This window comes from Triticum aestivum, chromosome 4B, assembly GCF_018294505.1.
Source record: "Triticum aestivum cultivar Chinese Spring chromosome 4B, IWGSC CS RefSeq v2.1, whole genome shotgun sequence".
Taxonomy (NCBI): Eukaryota; Viridiplantae; Streptophyta; class Magnoliopsida; order Poales; family Poaceae; genus Triticum; species Triticum aestivum.
In genome coordinates this window covers 479,528,757-479,551,087 of record NC_057804.1, presented here as the reverse complement: position 1 = coordinate 479,551,087, position 22,331 = coordinate 479,528,757, and positions in this window count along the sequence as shown.

The following is a 22,331-nucleotide window of genomic DNA, read 5'->3' as shown; positions in this document are numbered from 1 at the left end:
GATATGCATATCCCTGTTGAGGTAACTTAGTGTTTTACAGAAGTTCTTCGGTTTCATGCCAATCGAAAGTGGTTGTTAATAAGACCTAATCAACCTTATTAGTGGGTTATTTTTGAGAAGTATGAAGCTGATGAATTTAGTAAGCACACCCTTCCGTTTCCAACTTTTGTTTTCTGTTTTTCTTAGTTAAATAAAATAGAATATTTCTGAATATTTAAGTATTTTTTATGCAAATAACATCAGAGGGGGGTGCACCAGGTGGGCACAACCCACCTGGGCATGCCAGCAGCCCTAGGCGTGCCCTGATGGGCTGTGGTCGCCACGTGGCCCCCTCACTTATCTCTTTAGCCCATGTCATCACCTACCTCCAGAAAAAATATCACCATTGCTCTCTCTCTCTCTCTCTCTCTCGTGTTCTTGCTCTCAAACCCACGGATTTCAATCTCTTTGCTCGAAGCTTTGTTTTTGAAACTGTTTTGGGGGATTGCTACTTGGTATGTGACTCCTCCATTGGTCCAATTAGTTTTTGCTTTAGCGGATTAAATTTTGAATAATTATCCACTCTTGGTGCTGTTGTAGATGAGCTTGCATGTTGAATTCTTAGAGTTCTAAATAGTTTGAATGCTTAATATGGCCTCTATACATCTCTATGAGATGTTGCTATCAATCTTGTGAAGTTTTGTTATCAAAAATTTTGTGGACTAAACTTTTTAGAATTTTATTTATAGGAATAAGATGAGTTTATTTAGGAAGTTTGCTTCCAAGATGAACTCTAAGGGAGTCATTGGGGAGTCATCGAACAACAATCTCCGCACTCGGAGAATGGTGGAGGTGTGGTCGTGTGTGGCAAACCGAAACGCCCCATATTCCAGCCTAGAGATCGAGATGACGTCTTCTGGAATACGACACTATTGACATAGAACAAATCAGCTCTTATTACAAAGGATAAATACAAAGGTCTGATGTTACAAAGGATCACATCAGCACGGCGACACTACACCTGCGATACTACATTTGCTCTATGCTAGCAGCGGAACAACTCATAGCAGCGGAGATCTTCTAGCAGCGGAACAACAATGGTGGGTGAACTCCACTCCATAGGGACTCTGGCTGGGACACGGTCTAGCTCGCATGAACGGAAACCTCAACAAACAATCAATCATGGCATCACCTGCAATCTGGCATGACACGCCAGGTGAGTACATTGAATGTACTTGCAAGCTCACAACAACCAAAAACATCAATGCAAGACAAAGACATATCATTCAACAGGTTAATTAAATTAACAACTACCATGATACAAAAACAACTACTAAACAGGATATGAAACTACTACCATACTGATAAACCAACATCTCATTCCCAACAACAATCTCACTCTTGGCTAATCGGCCAAGCAATAAACCATCTCGACCACCTCACGATCCACAGGATCACCTCGTGATCAAAACCAAGCAGTGATCATTCCCGGATCACAATCGGAACCACACTAGGTTCAATGGGTTACCTCATAACCAAACGGTGATCATTCACGGACCACAAATGGAACATCCACATGATCACCTCATGAACACATCACAAACTGCATGATCATCATCAAGATCATCTCAACATCATCATCAACATCCTGCCAAACTATTACTGCTCACATATAAATCATCTATAAGTCATTCCGTCATGTGCGTGTTGAACGAACGGTGTGACCTAGTATGAACTTGTGCCCATGACCAAGGATGCGGCTATCGATAGATTAAACATACACTCTGCAGAGGTTAGCACACTGTATCCACACCATGGAACCCATGGCTTCACACTCCCATTCGGGTGGACCAACGGCGTTCCGACAAAGCCGATCTACTGTCATGACACTCTCCCGGCCACTCTGACCAACACCCCCTTTGGGTTCAGTCCTGGGTGACCCTGAGCCTATCAAAGGCATCAATGGCCGCCGTCGTGGCAAAACAAAAACGGTCCCAAACAAGGACAAGCCAGCTACAACAACTACATGCACACAAGGTTTTATCTGCTTACCTGATCAGGGTAACACACGCCCATAACCTTCCCTCGTGGGAGGCACCAGCGAGAGACACGACAATAGACCGCATTAGGGCCTTTCCCATAAAAGGCAAATGTGGTTTCATTTGAAAAGCCCGGTTCGGTGGAACCTGACCAACTTAAATGACGGAATTTATCCCCAAAATATAACAGTGATAACTAAAACTCCGACATCATCTATCAACCTATAATGCAAGTCATAGCAGTATCCAACAACTAATCCAAAGCATACTATCGTCATATCAAAATACTCCAGGGCAACATATCACTACTATCATGATGAATCCAAGAACGGTAATACTACTACTCCAATATGCAAGAACAAGCTATTTAGCTAAGACCCACATGCAAGCATCATCTCCAAATCATACCCCAAAACATAATATTAACTATCATCATGATGAAAATAATTCAAGCCACTAGTAATCCAAAGGCAACATGACATCCAAGTAATACTTCGAAATATAAGATCAGATACCAACATGAAAACAATCATAACATAAGTCACTAATAATCTAGAGGCAACATGCCACTCATCAACTGCAAGCATAAGTCCTAGTAATCCAAACAATAGCATGGCAACAACAAGATTAGAAACAACTCCGAGGAAAATTCCATGCTCAGGTCATGTAGCTAAAGCAATATTTTAACACAAGTTCAAATTAATTAAACCATGTCACTGCATTACAGTGATGTAAATTGAGGGTGTGGCTTGCCTGGGGTGGAGGGATTCATCGGAAAGGAGTGCGATAAACTCGCAGAAAGAATCGCTAGAAAACGTTCTCTCTCAGAGGGGGCTGAATAAGGGCAGGTAAGAATGGTCATTTTCAGAATGTCAAAACATGGTGAAAGTGATTCCATCGGAACGAGCTTGACGAAGCAAAGAAGTGGGCTTTGGATTCACCTCATTTGGAGTTGGGAGTGAAAAGATATAGCTAATATTCTGCTAGGGACCTATTTGTAATAAAACCATCACAAAAAGACCCTTAACAGGAAAAACAGAATGCACCTTTTTAGAAAGTACGCTTTCCTTAGGAGAAAACGCCTTTTGTCCTGAAGACAAAGAAGAGTACGCTTTCTGTTGAGGAAAACGTATTCTCGCGAATACACTTTCACTTAACCACGTCAGCAGGGTGGGGTCAGCGAGCTGGGACGCTGACATGTGGGTCCCACCTCCACTTCTCTCTCTCTCTCCTCCTGGCCTTCTTCTTCTTTCTCCTGGCGGAGCAGAACATAGGCGAGGTCGGCCGCCCTGACGACGATCGCCGGTGGCTCCGTCCACCTCCCGTGTCGTGCCGCCTACAGGCGTGCTCAGTAGGCCGAGCCGCGCCGCCCTAGACCATCTAGACAGCCCGTGGAGGTCGGCCGGATTTTGAAGACGAGCTCATTGCGACTCCGGCGATGAATGGGGAGCTGTGGGGGAGGCTTTGGTGGGTAGGTGATCTCCTAGAGGTGAAAGACGAACAAGAGGGGCTTCGCTTCGGGTGAATTAGGGAAGATGGCCGCGGCGGCCATGATGGCGATAGCGAGGCAAAAGAGCTCCTCGAGATTAGGGAAGAGGTTGGGGAGCGCTCTAGGAAGGAGGGGAGGCTGATGAACTGCTCGGGATGGTCTCGGGTGGCCTTTAAATAGGAGCGAGGCGAGGAGGCCGAGCGAGCATCACCACGGATGCGTGTCCGGCCCCGCGGATGCGTGTGCACGCGCATGAGCTCAGGGTTAGGTGACGAGTGGGAATAGGAGGGAGAGCTCACAGGGAAGAGGCGACCAAGGGAGCACATGGAGGATGATGATGGCGACGAACTGAGCCAAATCTCCACTGTTCGCCTGTGGGCACGCGGCAGAGAATCAGTGAGGAAGCTACCGGAGGGGGAGCGGGGTCCAGGGGAACGACGACGACGAGAGGAAGGCAATGGACATGGTCACGTGCGCGAAGACGATGAGGGGGAGAGGTGCGGAAGCACAAACGGCGTCCTGGACACGCCACAGCGCATAGAGCGCGTGAAACTGCATGCCAGCTGTGCGGTCACCACGGGGCAATGCACAAGGAGCTCACGAGGGAATCGCAAACTATGTCTGTGGTGAAGTCCTTCCAGAGTGGAGCATTTATGTGTTATTGGCTTGACCTGAAGTGTTATGGTTAAATGGTAATCCTCGTCTGAAGTTTACTGCAGTAAACTTGGACGTGCACTGGTGATCAAAAGCAACTTCCTTGAAGCCAAATAAGTTGTCTGAAGGGTTTATCTGTGGAAGGACTACAGTCCTGGGGCGTTTTAGGAGAAATGGACCAATAATTAGTAGGGTTGCTTTGCAACTGCATTTTTTGGTCCAAAAACTTGATCAACATGATGCACTCACATGGAGTGATGAAATGCGATGGGACTTGGCAAAGCCTCATAATATGAACAGATAAAGATGCTGTAAAAAGCTAATACCAAATGGGTTCACCAAAATGGTACTTGCTTCACAAACATCATTTCTATCCACAAACTTGGAATAGTTTTGGTGATCAAATGTCTCAATGAAATGATGCCAAATTGGGTGGAGAGATGTTTTACGGGTAGGAGCATGATGTGGTACTGTATCAGAATTTTTGAAGCAATATAAAATACACTTGCTTCACAACCTGGAAATATTGCCGAAATCAAAGATTTGGTCTTGTGCTCACATAGGTGATTGGATAGGGCTGCAAATGGGTGGAGGGTGTTAATTTGCGCACATGAAGGAGTGTGCAAAAGTTCAACTCATTTGGATAGTCCTAGATAGTACTTCCTTCACAAAGCCTTTTGTCTGACAAAAACTTTGAAAAATCACTAATGACAATTCGCTAGGAAAATGAAGTTAAATTTTGGCATGAGGCACTTATTTGGACATAAAATAATGCCTAAGAAGTTTGGGAGCAACTAGCAAAAGATAAATGACACTTCCTTCACAAAGTGCCATTCAGGACAAAATACAAAAAGGAATATTGGGGAATTATTTTTGAACTGGCCAAGGAAATGTTTGGGCATATTTGATTAATGTATGACCCAAAAGAATTATGGGAATTATTTGGGAATTTTTGGATGGACAGAAATATGGCTTGCTTCACAACCTTGGGCATTTGAGGTTATTCCTTTAATGAAAAATGAATTTTCCTCAAGAAAAGAATATTGGAATTTTGGCTGGGATGGAAATTGCATGGTCTTTGTATGAGTTTGAGGATGATGAGACACTTGGGAGGAGAAATGAGAATGATTTCCCAGGTGGCAAGGCCACAGAACCACTCCAAAAAGAAAAACAAAGCAAAAATCAAATAAACCAAAGGAAAAAAGAAAAGGGCCAAACGCCAGGCTGTTACAACTCTTCCCCCCTTAAAGAAATCTCGTCCTCGAGATTTGGTTGCTCAGGGAACATGTATGACTTGAGGACACCATTTCCAACTTAGGTATCCTTTTTCCTTTATTTATTGTTCCCCCAAGAATTTCAGATGATCAACTTACCTTGCTCTGGGGTGGTTTGCTTCACCTTTCCCCAAATCCATACAGGTTTTTGCTCACCTACCAGATCCTTTTGCTAACATGAATTTTCTCATATCTGTGGTGATATCCAATGTATCTGAGCATTAATTTTTCTTTGGTCATCAAAACCTTTTACTTCTGCCTTGGGGTTTGCTCAAACAAATGCATGCCTTCTGGTTTCAACAAATGCTGAGAATCATGGCCATTCTCCTGATCGGATCTGACTGCTCACAGGTGGCACTGATTTATCTTAATTTATTCTGTTGACTCGAGCATGAGATATGTACCAAAGATTTGACTGCCTTCTATTGTGAGCGATATAACGGAATATGGATTTATAGTTGTAGCATATCTCACATATTAACATCTTGATACTGTGCTGACAGGGTGCTAATGGGAAAATACTTTTCATGACCTGTTGTCCATGCACTTAGTTCCACCAGTGAATATACCTGATATGAGCTGATGGTTTGGCTTATGACTTTCTCATTTGGTCGGTATACCCATCTGTGGTAACTGGCTGTAAGGTGCTTTAATACTGCCTTTGAAGTCAAATTGTGGAGGTTGCATAGATATCTTGGATTTGATAGAACCGGCTTGGATATTCCACACTAACCATTTCAATCGGTTTAGCGGGATATGAAACCCTTGTAGAACATAGTAGGCCTTTGAGGGTTTGCCTTTGTTGATCCATATGTCATCATGGCCTCCAACTAATTTGGGTATTCGGACCCTGATGGTCGTGCAAAAATAATCATACCTTTGTTGTCAGTCTCACGCTTTCACGGTCATGATTTTCTTTGTCAGGGTACCATACTGAAATAGCTTGGACACATATATTCTTGATTCTTCGTACGACCATGGATGTGATTAGTGCAATATTTTTGGCATTATTCCTTGTGCTTGTTTTTCTCACCTGGGTCTGCACATATACGACATATATTCGGGGCATGTAGCTATATGGAGCTCATTGCTGAGGCCAATCATACAGAAGGTGACAATAGTTCATAATATCACCTGGTCGAGTGTGGGTTAATTGCCTTGGTGACCATTGTTCGTACTGTTGATTCTATGTTGCCATCTTTAGATCTTGTCGATCCTTGGATTACATGAGATGTATCTCTGCTTATCTTCATTTGCATGGCTCATGAGGTTGTTGAATCCTTACCTTTCTTAGGTATGTCTGCTTGATTACTATCACATCTCATATGGGGGACTGGTGTGACTGGGGATGCTCACCATATATATAAGAATATGCCACCGAACACTCAATCCTTGTGGTATGCATATGTTTTGACTGCATTGTACCGCTGACAAAATTATTGCAAATCTGATCCTTGAGCTGCACTGTCATATACTGCCAACTCACTGTGTCATCTCTTGTAGCAATACCGAATACGACATGCGGTGTCATACTGAAGAAGGCAAGGTGTCGTTGGTTGAAAGCTATCCGAGTAACTTGCATGTCCGAGGGTACATTCTCACCATATATGTGGAAAGATATGTAATCGAACACTTGATTTCTGAAGAAGACATATGCCCTGACTGATTTGTGTTTCTGACAAAAATGTTGCGAGTCTAATTCTTGAGTGATACAGCCATACATTGGCAACTCATCATATAATCTCTAAGGACGTTGCATGGTGTGGTACTGATGCAGACTAAGTGGCTTATGAGAGAAGCTATCCGAGTAGCTTCTTGAGGAAGACTCGTTAGCTTCTGCTCGAAGCTTTTGTCTAGGTAGGATGCAGAAGAAGTCTCGATAGCTTACACACAAAGCTTGACCTGAGTATTGTGCTGGAGAAGCCTGGGTTCCGTACCTTAGAAGCTTCTCCTCGAGTTTGCTTGTTGAGAAAAATTCATTTCCTTCTATCAGAAGCCTTTACTAAGGTATCTTGCTATGGAAGACTGAGTATCTTGGACCAGAAATTGTTCACATATCATGTTGAGGAAAATCCAGGAACCTTGCATCATAAATTTCTTCCGATATATAGCGTGTGGAGGAAGACTGAGTTTCTTATATCCGAAACTTCATACTGACATGCAGACTGAAATCCATACACACACCCATAATATTATGTGTCTGATTATTTGCACGAGAAAAATGGTTTGAATATCTTTCGTGAGAATATCACATTCTGACTTTATTTCAGATGATAACATATTTCAAGCATCATTCATTGCTGAGTCAAAACTTTGTATATGGTCCAGACCTCTGTCTAAAAATATACCGTTGATCTTGCACCTGACATGTCTTTCTGCTGGCTGGATCATTACCATGTGAGGATTTTGTACTGATGGGGACTCGATGTTGATAATCAATCCAAGGCACCATTGATATTCTGAGCAGATATTAATACCATAATGCAGTCGACTGGGTAGACCATAATGTCTAGCTGAGCTTCTTCCAAATAATTGAAATCCTTATTACTTCTTCAAGTCCTATGTCAGTTGATGAGCAAATCTTTATAGGGGGGAAATGTTACACCGGGGCCCAAAAAGAAAGAAAGCAAAAGAAACCACTCAACTAAACAAAAGCACCCAAAAACAATCAATTCACACACAATCAAAGTCACATATTACTGCTAGTCACACAATATGCATGCCTACTTAAGCACACCAATCTCGTGGAATCTCTGGTACTATGATCTAGCATGCTGTGAAGATGTGCACGAGGACGAATAAATGTGTGGAAGAATTGGTGTAAACATCGTTACACCAAGTGCTAGCTTAGCCAGGTAGCAACCTGGACTAGCTCGGAGGCGAGTACGTACTTGATATTCATGTAGTGGGACACGAAGGTCGCAACCACATTATTATCAAGCGGGCGAAAAAAGATCCATACTTGTCCAAGAAATAAGGATAGCGGGAAAAAACTGAGGCTGCTGACATTGCCCCTTTATTGATGACTAAGATCATTAAGGGTTGCCAACACAACAAGATAAAAGTCATGATCCAGGGCAGAAACATGTCTACCACCGAATCAATAGGCGAGGCTGAAAGAAAGACATCGGCGCGATACCTGAGCACCATTTCTGCAAACAATGTCAGGATCACTTGGCATCACTCTGCTGGGACAGAAATGACACCAAATATCGAAGGAAAAAAGGAAACTGGAGATATGCAGAGGCTGAGCTGTAGTGGATCAGGATCCAATGCTAGCTACACTCACCAGATAAAATTGTTAACACAAATACTAAGGCTATATGCATGCTATGCAACAAACAAATGCAGTAACCAAATGCAATAAACAAGCCAGGCTCTATACTACCGATTTCTACCGGTTTCTACCGCTCGCGCTGACAAGGGCGTCCTACAGCCAGACCTGCTCTGATACCAAGCCTATGGCACCCCATCTCAGAGAAACCGGAATGGCCCATATTCCAGCCCAGAGATTGAGATGAAGTCTTCTGGAATACGACACTACTTGACATAGAACAAATCAGCTCTTATTACAAAGGTTTGATGTTACAAAGGATCACATCAGCATGACGACACTACGCCTGTGATACTACATTTGCTCTATGCTAACAGCGGAACAACTCGTAGTAGCGGAAATTTTCTAGTAGCAGAACAACGGCGACGGCATGGTGAATTCCAATCCGCAGGGACTCTGGCTGGGACATGGTCTAGCTCGCACGAACGGAAACCTCAACAAACAAACAATCATGGCATCACCTGCAATCTGGCATGACACGCCAGGTCAGTACATTGAATGTACTTGCAAGCTCACAACAACAAAAAACATCAATGCAAGACAACAACATAGCATTTAACAGGTTAATTAAATTAACAGCTTCCGTGATATGAAAACAACTACTAAACAGGATATGAAACTACTACCATATTGATAAACGAACATCTCATTCCCAACAACAATCTCACTCTTGGCTAATCGGCCAAGCAATAAACCATCTCGACGACCTCGTGGTCCACATGATCACCTCATGATCAAAACCAAACGGTGATCATTCCCGGATCACAAACAGAACCACACTAGGTTCAATGGGTTACCTCATAACCAAACGGTGATCATTCAGGGATCACAAATGGAACATCCACATGATCACCTCGTGACCACATCACAAACTGCATGATCATCCTCAAGATCATCTCAACATCTTGCCAAAGTGTTACTACTCACATCTAAATCATCTATAAGACATTCTGTCAAGTGCGTGTTGATCGAACGGTGTGACATAGTGCGAACTTGTGCCCATGACCGAGGACACGACCATCAATAGATTAAACACACACTCTGTAGAGGTTAGCACACTATACCCACACCACGGAACCCATGGCCTCGCACTCCCATTCGGGTGGACCAACGGCGTTCCGACAAAACTGATCTATAGTCATGACACTCTCCCGGCCACTCCGACCAACACCCCCTTTGGGTTCAGTCCTGGGTGGCCCCGTGCCTACCAAAGGCATCAACGACCACTGTCATGGCAAAACAAAAACGGTCCCAAACAGGGACAAGCCAGCTACAACAACTACGGGCACACAAGGTTATGTCTGCTTACCTGATGTAGGTAACTCACGCACATAACCTTCCCTCGTGGGAGGCACTGGCGAGAGACACGACAATAGACATCATTAGGTCCTTTCCCATAAAAGGCAAATGTGGTTGCATTTGAACAACCCGGTTTGGTGGCACCTGACAAACTTAAATGATGGAATTTATCCCCAAAATATAACAGTGATAACTGATACTCCGACATCATCTATCTACATATAATCCAAGTCATGGCAGTATCCAACAACTAATCCAAAGCATACTATCGTCATATCAAAATACTCTAGGGCAACATATCACTACTATCATGATGAATCCAAGTACGATAATTCTACTACTCCAATAGGCAAGAACAAGCTATCCAGCTAAGATCCACATGCAAGCATCATCTCCGAAATCATACCCCAAAACATAATATCAACTATCATCATGATGAAAATAATTCTAGCCATTGGTAATCCAAAGGCAACATGACATCCAAGTAATACTCCGAAATATAAGATCAGATACCAAAATGAAAACAATCATCACATAAGGCACTAATAATCCAGAGGCAACATGCCACTCATCAACTGCAAGCATAACTCCTAGTAATCCAAACAATAGCATGGCAACAACAAGATCTGAAACAACTCCGAGGAAAATGCCATGCATAGGTCATGTAGCTAAAGCAATATTTCAAACAAGTTCAAATTAATTAAACCATGTCACTACATTACAGTGATGCAAATGGAGGGTGTGGCTTGCCTGGGATGGAGGGATTCATCGGGAAGGAGTGCGAGAAACTCACGGAAAGAATCGACAGAAAACGTTCTCTCTCAGAGGGGGCTGAATAAGGGCAGGGGAAAATGTTCATTTTTATAATTTCAAAACATGGTGAAAGTGTTTCCATTGGAACGGGCTCGATGAAACGAATAAGTGGGCTTTGGATTCACCTCATTTGGAGTTGGGAGTGAAAAGATATAGTTGTTTTTCTGCTAGGGACCTATTTGTAATAAAACCATCACAAACAAGCCCTTAACAGGAAAAATAGAACGCGCCTTTTTAGAAAGTACGCTTTCCTTACAAGAAAACACCTTCTGGCCCAAAGACAAAGCAGAGTGCGCTTTCGGTTGAGGAAAATATATTCTCGCGAATACGCTTTCACTTAACCACGTCAGCGGGGTGGGGTCAATGAGCTGGGACGCTGACACGTGGGTCCCACCTCCACCTCTCTCTCTACTCTAGGCCTTCTTCTTCTTTCTCCTGATGGAGCAGAATAGAGGCGAGGCCAGCCGCCCCGATGATGACTATTGGCGGCTCTGTCCACCTCCCGCACCGTGCCACCTACCAGCGTGCTCAACAGGCCGAGCCGCGCCGCCCTGGACCATCCAGACAGCCCGGGGAGGTCGGCATCGAGGGGAGCCACGACTGTAGTGGACGAGGCTCCGTCCAGATTTTGAAGACGATGTCATGGCGCCTCCGACGACGAATGGGGAGCTGCGGGGGAGGCTTTGGTGGCTAGGTGATCTCCTAGAGGTGAAAGACGAACGAGAGGGGCTTTGGTTCGGGTGAATTGGGGAAGATGGTTGTGGCGGCCATGATGGCTATGGCGAGGCAGAAGAGCTCCTCGAGCTTAGGGAAGAGGTTGGGGAGGGCTCTAGGAAGGAGGGGAGACCGATGAACTGCTCGGGAGGGTCTCGGGTGGCCTTTAAATAGGCACGAGGCAAGGAGGCAGAGCGTGCGCCGTCGCGGACGCGTGCGCGGTGTCGTGGACGCGTGTGCACGCGCATGAGCCTAGGGTTAGGCGATGAGAGGGAACACGAGGGAGAGCTCACGGGAAAGAGGCGGCCAAGGGAGCGCAGGGAGGATGACGATGGCGACGAATAGAGCCAAATCTCCTATGTTCGCCCGTGGGCATGCGGTGGCGAGCGTCGGTGAGGAAGCTGTTGGAGGGGGAGCGGGGTCCAGGGGAACAGCGACGACGAGAGGAAGACAATAGACATAGTCACGTGTGCAAAGACGACAAGGGGGAGAGGTCCGAAGCACAAACGGCGTCCTGGACACGCCACAACGCACAGAGCACGTGAAACTGCATGCCAGCTGCGCGATCACCACAGGACAATGCACAGAGAGATCATGAGGGAATTGCAAACTATGCTTGTGGTGAAGTCCTTCCAGAGTTGAGCATTTATGTGTTATTGGCTTGACCTGAAGTGCTATGGTTAAATGGTAATCCTCATCTGAAGTTCACTGCAGTAAACTTGGACGTGCACTGGTGATCAACAACAACTTGCTTGAAGCCAAATAAGCTGTTTGATGGGTTTATCTATGGAAGGACTACAATCCTGGGGAGTTTGAGGAGAAATGGACCAATAATTAATAGGGCTGCTTTGCAACTGCATTTTTGGTCCAGAAACTTGATCAACATGATTCACTCACATTGAGTGATGAAATGGGATGGAACTTGGCAAAGCCTCATGATATGAACATATAAAGATGCTATAAAAAGCTCATACCAAATGGGTTCACCAAAATGGTACTTGCTTCACAAACATCATTTCTGTCCAGAAACTTGGAATAATTTCGGTGATCAACTGGCTCAATGAAATGATGCCAAATTGGGTGGAGAGATGTTTTATGGGTAGGAGCATGATATGGTAGTTTATCAAAAAATTTGAAGAAATATAAAATACACTTGCTTCACAACCTGGAAATATTGCCAGATCAAAGATTTGATCATGTGCTCACATAGATGATTGGATAGGGCTGCAAATGAGTGGAGGGTGTTAATTTGCGCACATGAAGGAGTGTGCAAAAGTTCAACTCATTTGGATAGTCCTAGATAGTACTTCCTTCACAAAGCCTTCTATCTGACAGAAACTTTGAAAAATCACTGAGGAAGATTGGCTAGGCAAATGAAGTTGAATTTTGGCACGAGGCACTGATTTGGACATAAAAGAATGCCCAAGAAGTTTGGGAGCAACTACCAAAAGATAAATGACACTTCATTCACAAAGTGCCATTCAGGACAGAATAAAAAAGGAATATTGGGGAATTATTTTTCAACTGGCTAAGGAAATGTTTGGGCATATTTGAGGAATGTATGACCCAAAGGAATTATGAGAATTATTTGGGAATTTTTGGATGGATAGAAGTATGGGTTGCTTCATAACCTTGGGCATTTGAGGTTATTCCTTTAATGAAAAAGGAATTTTCCTCAAGAAAAGAATATTGGGATTTGGGCTAGGTTGGAAATGGCATGGTCTTGGGATGAGTTTGAGGATAATGAGCCACTTGGGAGGAGAAATGAGAATGATTTCCCAGGTGGCAAGGCCACAAAACCACTCCAAAAAGAAAAACAGAGCAAAAATCAAATAAATCAAAGGAAAAAAGGAAAGGTACAAAAGCCATGATGTTACACCGTGCGAATGGCCGCATAACCCCTTCATGGATGAAGCTGGGATCCATCAAGAGTTCGCACAATTTGTTGCTAACGATGGTCTCACCGGCTTCGTCGCAATTGAGTGTGAACAATACCATCTCCTTACAAATTCCTTTGTGCAAAGCTTTCATTTTCTGAGTAAGAATAACCCTCCTGGGGAACAGTTTAATTTATATGTTGAAACCCGTCAGATACCACTTATTGAATTTCATGATATTTTCTTGATCCCTTCTGACGGGGAAATAAGAGAGCCTACGCGCGCAGAGTTTGAGGACTTTTGCCGCACTCTATCAGTGGGAGATGAGAGGGGGTATCGAGTGTCACCGCCACTAGCTTGCAGTTTCCTTCTGTGCATTATTCTGCTCTATTTATTGCAAAGTGTTTACTTGCTTGAGAGAAGGTTGGTGCACTTAGTGCCACCGATTTCACTGTCTTATGCCGTGCACTTTACGACGATAATAGCTATAGCCTTGGGGCTATCATTGCACGTCGCCTGCACCTTAACAGAACCAAGGGTAAAAATCATGGTGGTATTTATGCGACTAATTTACTGAGTCATCTTAACATTCAGATTCGCCAGCATGATTACCGTTTAACCAAGGTTTATTTAGATCGCAAGGCTATGGCAGTTCATCAATTTATTGATGGCAAGAACACCACTACTCATATTCCTTACAACCTGGTTTTTAGTGTGGATACCCGTGATATTATTCCATTGCCTGCACCTACTTTGTTTGATTCTATTACCAGGAGAGGAAACAGGATCATGCCAGACGACATCGTCGCCTACCGAAACAACCAGGCAACGGTTGAGGAGGAGCCTCAGGAGTGGGACCCTCAGGTACCCGCTCCACAACACTTCAACATGGGACCCAAGGGTTACTACGAGTAGTTATTACCAAGTTAGGCCAAAAGCCTAAGCTTGGGGGAGTACGTATTTGCACTGATATTATATTCATGTTCACACATTTCATTCCAGTTGTCGGTGTTCACACTTTTTCATTGTATTATCCATGCTAGATTTATTTTCCCACTTTCTTCTTGTATGTTTGAAAAACTTTGAGAAAATACAAAAAATATTTCTTACTTCTTTTCGATTTTTATTTCTAGTTTAATTAGTTGTAGTATTTAAAAGAAAATCCAAAAAGATTTCCTCGTTCTTCTTTTGCTTGTTGGGAGCTTTCCCGTGTAAATAGTTTTTCTCGTTTTTGTTTTTCTCTTTAAATTGCTTTGCTCAAGAAAAACTAAAAACTCCAAAATAATTTAGTGTGTTTCTCTAGAATTATTTTCCTTTTATTGAGTCATACCAAGGAGAAGACCGCGATGAAAATGTCGAGTGGCTCCCATATGCATTATTGTTGATCTAACAAAGAGCACAAATTGCTCTGTCTTCTCCTCTTGAATAAATGTTTGCAGATTCCAGCTTAGTCCACGACACTCTTGCACTATTATTATTTTCATATCATTCGGTCGTGCAAGTGAAAGGCAATAATGACGATATTTGATGAACTGGCTATGGCAGAGAGAAACGAGTATGTACTCAACTTGTTCTGTTTTTGTAAATATGTTTAACCAACTATCCATGATTCAACCTATTATGATCAAACATGTTTGCAATGAAAATAAGAGATTATAGTTCTTCATGCCATGCTTAAGTAGCTAAGAGTGAATAATGATTTATCTTGGATGTCAACAAGCATTAAAATGATTGTGATGTGGTATGATGATATGGTATCCTCCTCCGAATGTTCGAGTGGCTTGACTTAGCACTTGTTCATGCATGTAGTTGAATAAAAACCAACATAGCCTCTATGATATTGTAACGCACGACGTGGCTATATCTCCCATGTGTCGAGGCACAACTTAGAGGCATAATCGCATTGTGATTTTGTCGCAAGAAGGGTCATCTTCACACAATCCCATGTAATGAACAAGAAAGGGGTAAATAGATTTGGCTTACAATCGCCACTTCACACAAAGATCATATAATTCATACATCATTCAGAGTACACACATAGACCGACTACAGTCAATTCCAAAAGAAAAGAAGATAACCCCAAATGCTAGATCCCCTATCGTCCGAACTTGGCTCCACTACTGATCATCGGAAAACATAACATAGTAACGACCAAGGTCCTCGTCGAACTCCCACTTTAGTTCGGTAGCATCACCTATACTGGTATCATCGGCACCTGCAACTGTTTTGGTAGTATCTATGAGTCACGGGGACTCAGCAATCTCAAAACCCACGAGATCAGGACTATTTAAGCTGATGGGTAGGATATGGTAATGAGGTGGAGTTGCGGCAAGCGCTAAGCAAATATGGTGGCTAACTTAAGAGTACAAGAGTAAGATGAGAAACTACGCCACGGTCGGGAAGCTAGAAGTGATCAAGAAGTGATCCTGAACTACTTACGTTCAAACATAACCCAAACCATGTTGACTTTATGGACTCCGCTGAAAAGAGACCATCACGGCTACACACACGGTTGATGCATTTTAATTAAGTCAAGTGTCAAGTTCTCTACAACCGGATATTAACAAATTCCCATCCGCCAAATAACCGCGGGAACGGCTCTCAAAAGTTTATACCCGGCAGGGGTGTCCCAACTTAGCCCATCACAAGCTCTCACGATCAATGAAGGATATTCCTTCTCCCGGAACAACCTGATCAGACTCGGAATCCCGGTTACAAGACATTTCGACAATGGTAAAACAAAAATAGCAAGACCGCTCGAATGTGCTGACAAATCCCGATAGGAGCTCCACATATCTCGTTCTCAGGGCACACCGGATGAACACTACGTACAGCAACCGAAGACCCCGGGTGAAGGAGTGGCACCGCAAGTGGCTCTAGGTTGGACCAACACTCAGAGGAGCACTGGCCCGGGGGGTTAAAATAAAGATGACCCTCGGGGCTGCAGCTCCCAAGGGAAAAGTATAGGTGGTAGGCAAATGTTAAAACCAAGGTTGGGCCTTGTTGGAGGAGTTTTATTCAAAGCGAACTATCAAGGGGGTCCCATAACCCCAACCACGTAAGGAACACAAAATCAAGGAACATAACACCGGTATGACGGAAACTAAGGCGGCAAGAGTGGAAAAAAACACCAGACATAAGGCCAAGCCTTCCACCCTTTACCAAGTATATAGATGCATTAACTAAAATAAGAGATATTGTGATATCCCAACATAAACATGTTCCAACATGGATCAATCTTCAACTTCACATGCAACTAACAACTCTATAAGAGGGGCTGAGCAAAAGCGGTAACATAGCAAAACAACGGTTTGCTAGGAAGGTGGGTTAGAGGCTTGACATGGCATAATGAGAGGCTTGTATGACAAGTGGTAGGTAGCGTGACATAGCGATAGAACGAACAACTAGCAAGCAAATATAGAAGTGATATCAGGAGTAATGATCATCTTACCTGAGATGCCTTAAAGAAGAAGAACGAGTCCGTGAAGAAGACAAACAGACGTAGTCGAACGAATCCTCACAACTCCAGAACGAAATCGAAGCTAATGAGACAATCAAACTGGAAAGAAGCAAACAATAAGGTAAACTACCATCACATAATCATGGCATGACGAAAAATCAAGTATGATGCATGTCCGGTTTAATGAGGCATGGCATGGCAAAGTGTAACAAACAATACTATAAGTTAAGTGGAGCTCAATATGCAACGAGTTGCATATTGACAAAACACCACCTTCGAGTTATTTAGTTCGCTCTCGTTTAGGTACACAACAATATTAAATGTTGTTAAACATGGCAAGAGGTGAAACACAAGTAAACTAACTATTTAGGCAAGTTTAAATGAGGCCGGATACAACAAACAACAATTCCAGAAAATCCTCATGTGCATATTTCGAATTTGGTACTGTTCTACCCTAAAACATATTTTAATGTTGTTAAACAGTAACACAAAGTGCCCCATGTTAATCTCTGAATTTTTCTACCCCATTTTCATATAAAGTTTGTTTAATTTGGAGCTACGGTTATTTAGTTATGAAATAAACCATTTTAACATGTCATTTATGCAAATTAATTGAAACAGCAAGTTAAACATTTTAAACAGGGATAGTAGTTGGAAAATATGAAATTATATGAAATTCTAAGCACTTTACATGTTTAAAACATATTCATCCGATGCACGGTTGTGGAGTTATTATATGCATGAACATGAGGGTGCAATCTGTAAATATACAGTTTTCTAGATAATTGGACCAAAATCACAGCACACAGGAAAAAAACATATGCGGGCTAAATCCAAGGTGAACTGGGCTGGGGGTGGCCTCACCTAGTGGGCCAAGGCCGGGTCAATGGAGAGGCCAAGGCATGGGAGGCTCGCGCGCCGGGCCTTGGCGCAGGATGCAGCCCAGGCGAGTGCGGTCGAGGGGCGTGGTCAACACAGGCAGGGAATTGGGTGGGACTTGGCACTCGTCTTTGATGCAGATTAATCAGGGGCGCGGTGGCACGGATGGACAGCAGTGAGGCAGCAGCGGAGGGCAGCAGCGCCAGGGCTCGGGAGGTTGTGGATGGTTGGGGCGATGGCCTGAAGCTGCTGCTGGTGGCGCTCGATGAAGAGGAGCCGCAGCAGACAGGGGCGGATCCAGGAGAGGGACTTGGAGAGAGGGTCCGCAGGCGCGGGAACACCGGACCATCCGAGAATGGGGCGGGGCGAGCTAAGTGGCGCTGGAGACGAAGCTGGAATGGGCGGCGGCCATGGCATTCCTGTGCACGGGGGAGATGTGAGACAGACAAAGAGAAAGAGAGAGGAGCTACTAGAAAAGGAAGAAGGGAGGAAGAGGAGCAGGGGGCGGCGAGCAGTTCCTGCTGGTTTTCGGCATCGAGGTGCGCCGGGGCGGCGCTGTTGGTCCGGCGGCTGAACTCCAGCGAGGTGAGGTGGTCCTGGACAAGGAGGAGGCTTGCACGATCCGGAGCTCCTCTTCTGATTGAGCTCGTGGATGAGGGGCCGAGCGCTCGGGCTCTGGATCGAGAGGAGGAGCTCGGGCTCTGGATCGAGAGGAGGAGCTCGAGGCCTTGGGAGCAGAGGTGGTGGCGGCTGAAATCAAGGAGACGGTCGGAGGCTGCTGGTTGGCTGGATCAGATCTGGGAGGATCCCGAGAGAGAAGGGAGTTGGTCGGGTGGCGGTGGAAGGAATGGGATGGATGGGACGGCTCCTCGGATTAGGGTTAGACTCTATTTATAGGAAGGGTTAGGTTAGGGGCTACTCGGTCCCTCCGATCGTAATCGGGAGGACGAGAATAAATAGCTTAGGGGAGTCCAACAAAGAACTGAAGATACTTTTGGGATATTTGGGGATGATCCGGATCCATTGGTAATGGCTGCCCGGGTCGGGTTTAGGGCCGGTTTTCGGACATGGTTGTGAAGGGGTTTGAGTACTGTGTAGAGAGGGTCAAACGGTTGGGCAACAAAAAAATGATTGGTCTGAGAAAGGTCAACAGAGGCGAGGAAGAAGCGGCAACTACAAACGGGTGCAAGTTTTAAGAAAACAATGCTGATGTAATGCGAATGATGACATGAGATGAAAAGCATGACATGAATAAAATGCAAAACGAAAGACAAAAACCTAACCGCGAAGGAAATCTCATATCACATAGCTGGAAAAGGCAAGAGTTGGAGTTACAAATATGGAAAGTTACATCTGGGATGTTACAACTCTCCACCACTACGAGGATCTCGCCTCGAGATCTAAGGATGGCACCGGAGAGAAACAGAAGATAAAGAGAACAAGTAAAACTAAGTTGCTTCTTCGACCAATGAGTGAAACCAAAGAACCTTGAGAGGTTGAAAAAGTTGAAAGAAAGAACACAATGGAGTTGAACACAATTGAGAGCACTGCGGTAGAAAATAGAAACAAGGAACACCATGTGAACCTTGGAGGTTGCAAAGCTATGAATGACGAGTACAATGGACAAGAAGGATATGAAACCAGTCTGGTTGAAACGAGATAAACAAGGAACAAGGAGAACAAATTCGGACAGCACTCCATTTGAAAAGATATGCAAGACTTGATAGGATGAAAAGTACTTGAAGAAATGACAAAACATTTCGGTTAAATGGATAAGCACGAAAAGAACACGATCCTCACAATTCGAGATGATGAGTGAAAAGAGCAACATCACAATGCCTCCGAAAGAAATAATAGAAGATAGATCATTGGAATAAAAGAATGGAGAAGAAAATGCCAACTTCTGCCACAAATGAGCTTGGAAAGCACCCTTCCAAGAAGGTTATAACGGAGTTGTTGGAAAACCAACAATGAAACGAATAAGCATGTAGTGGGCTTATGGAAAGCTTCTCAAAATTGAGGCTAAATTCTGCCACTACGGAAACAAGTAATATAATTGATAACACCAACGAGATGAAAAACTTGTTCCACCAAGATGATAGAGAGATAACTTGGATCATTGATAAGCACCACAATAGTAACATTCCTTAGGAAATGCTTTAAGTGAAATATAACCCAAGATAACTCCAACAAGGAAATTGTTGGGTTGAAAAGATCTCATGAACGAAGAAAAAAATGATGGGTTTAAATATCTCATTCTTGATAACTTGTGAATCATGAAACATGAAAGGAAATTGTCAAGAATGACATATCACCATCTCAAAAGATAAGGTAGAAAGAACTGCACTTCAAAATGCAAGAAGAAGAATACTTGATCTCCTAAAAAAACATGTGTTGAGCACCATGTTTAATTTTGAGTATAGCTTGGCGAATCATAACTTTGAGAGAAATCTTGAGGAACAATTGAAGAATGAAAGAAATCCTTGACGAACCACCATGTAGAGCCTCCATGAAAAACTCCGGTAATAAAAGGATGATAGAAAGAAAGAGAAGTTGAAAACACAAGGTGAAGCCTTGCACTTATTTAGATGTAGCTTCATGATGAGACATCCAAGAAAACTTGGAACTCCAGGAAAGAAAGGTGAGAAACTTGAATTGAGAATTGATACCACGAATGAACTCCGGAAAGAATTGAATCAACTTGAGGAAACAAGAATAAGATTTATTTTATGCTTATCCTTCATCAACTTAAATTGATGACAAGCAATGGATTTGGCATACTACTTATTCTCGTAGAAAGGATTAAGAGAGATATAGCGTAAACTAGAGAAAAGTCTTCAACGATCCACCGGTAAGATTTGGAGAACAAGAGCTGAAGGCTGAGGATGAGTAATATTCAGAAATGATGGCCTTCAGATGATCGAGAAAGGAAGCAACTCCTGAAATGCGTAGGATGGTTGAAAAGAATTCTCACAATCGAAAACAATTATGAGAGGATGGCATCAAGCTACAACCATGGATCTTGAAGAGAATGGAGCAAGATTTCAGAGAAATCCTTCTTCGGTCTTCAACTGTTGAGAATGATGATGAGAACCACCATGAATTGTTGAGGCACTCCGTAATGAAGAATAGAAAGTTTGAACCAACGATCAAAAGAATATGAAAGCGAACTTGGAGGATATGAGAAATCATTCTTATGTCAAACTTTGAAAGAATTTGAGAATCACTCCTGATAATTAGAAGAGTCGGGTAAGATCCTGGGAAAAGACCCGTGGGTTAGGGCCCACTCAAAAGAAAGCACCGTTGAACGATTTTGAAGAGAAATTGCACCGGTTGAATTAAATGACTTGAATGAGATAATGATCTCCAAATAGCTTGAACGGATCTTGAATGAAAAGACGAGCCTTCTGAGATATCTTCAGCACTCCAGAACAAATGAATAGCGAGAAGGTGAAAGATTAAGAGGTGCACCGGCATGAGAAAGTATTTGACATGAGGAAAAGAATATGATCAACACTGAAAGCTTGAATTGGATACACCAGAGAAGAAACAACAACGAAGGATGATGAACTTGAAACTGTTGAGCATCTTCATGGGAAATCACCGGATAAGAACATTGAAATAAAAGAATGAAGAGACATACATGATTAAGAAATCTGAGTCCTTGAAGAAAAGGGTGGGAGGGCGGGAAAAACAAAGGCAACTTGGGAAGGATGGAACAAACACCGGTGAGAAAACTGAGAGTTTGTCTTGCAAATGGGAAAAATGATAGGATGATCTTGAAGAGAAGTGCGCCGGTTGAAAAGAATTAACATGACAACCTCGATGATCGAAAGGATTAGCACTCCAATAGAACTATGAGAACACCGCTTAGGAAAGGTATGGAATCAACACTTGACATTGAATCAAATCGAGTACCACAAATAAAATAAAACAAGTATTTGGCTTGCAGAATATGCCAGAACAAACATATGATCGACCCCATATCGTATCATGTGTCTATTGGAAACATATCCTACGAGACACTTGAATTCCCACCTAAAAACTCCTGAAACTTTCTGGTTATGCAATCTGATGTTGGGGATACATGGGAAGCAATATATCTCACCCAACTAAACAATCCCTACATCCAGCTGTATCCATCCATCAACACATAACCAAGAAAACCCTGGAAATCGTGTACCTCAACCTTCGGAAAGCATCCGTTATACGAGCTATGGCAATACTCCCAAACTCCTGCCCTAGTATTGGGTGGCGTCGAGGTTATCTCACCACTAACTACATAAAAGAGATTTTTTATGTCAGTGAAACTCAGGTATTCCAGAACTGCAACGATAAAATTGTGACGACAACACCTCGAAGCTCAACTCCCCGGGACACTGCCACAACCCCTAAATGTCAGGAGGCACAAAGACCAGTGTTCTCGTCACAAGAATATCGGAACAATCCCAAGATACTCGCGTGATCCTAATTTGTTTTGTTTGTGAAAATTGAGGAGAGGAAAGACAAAACATCTACGT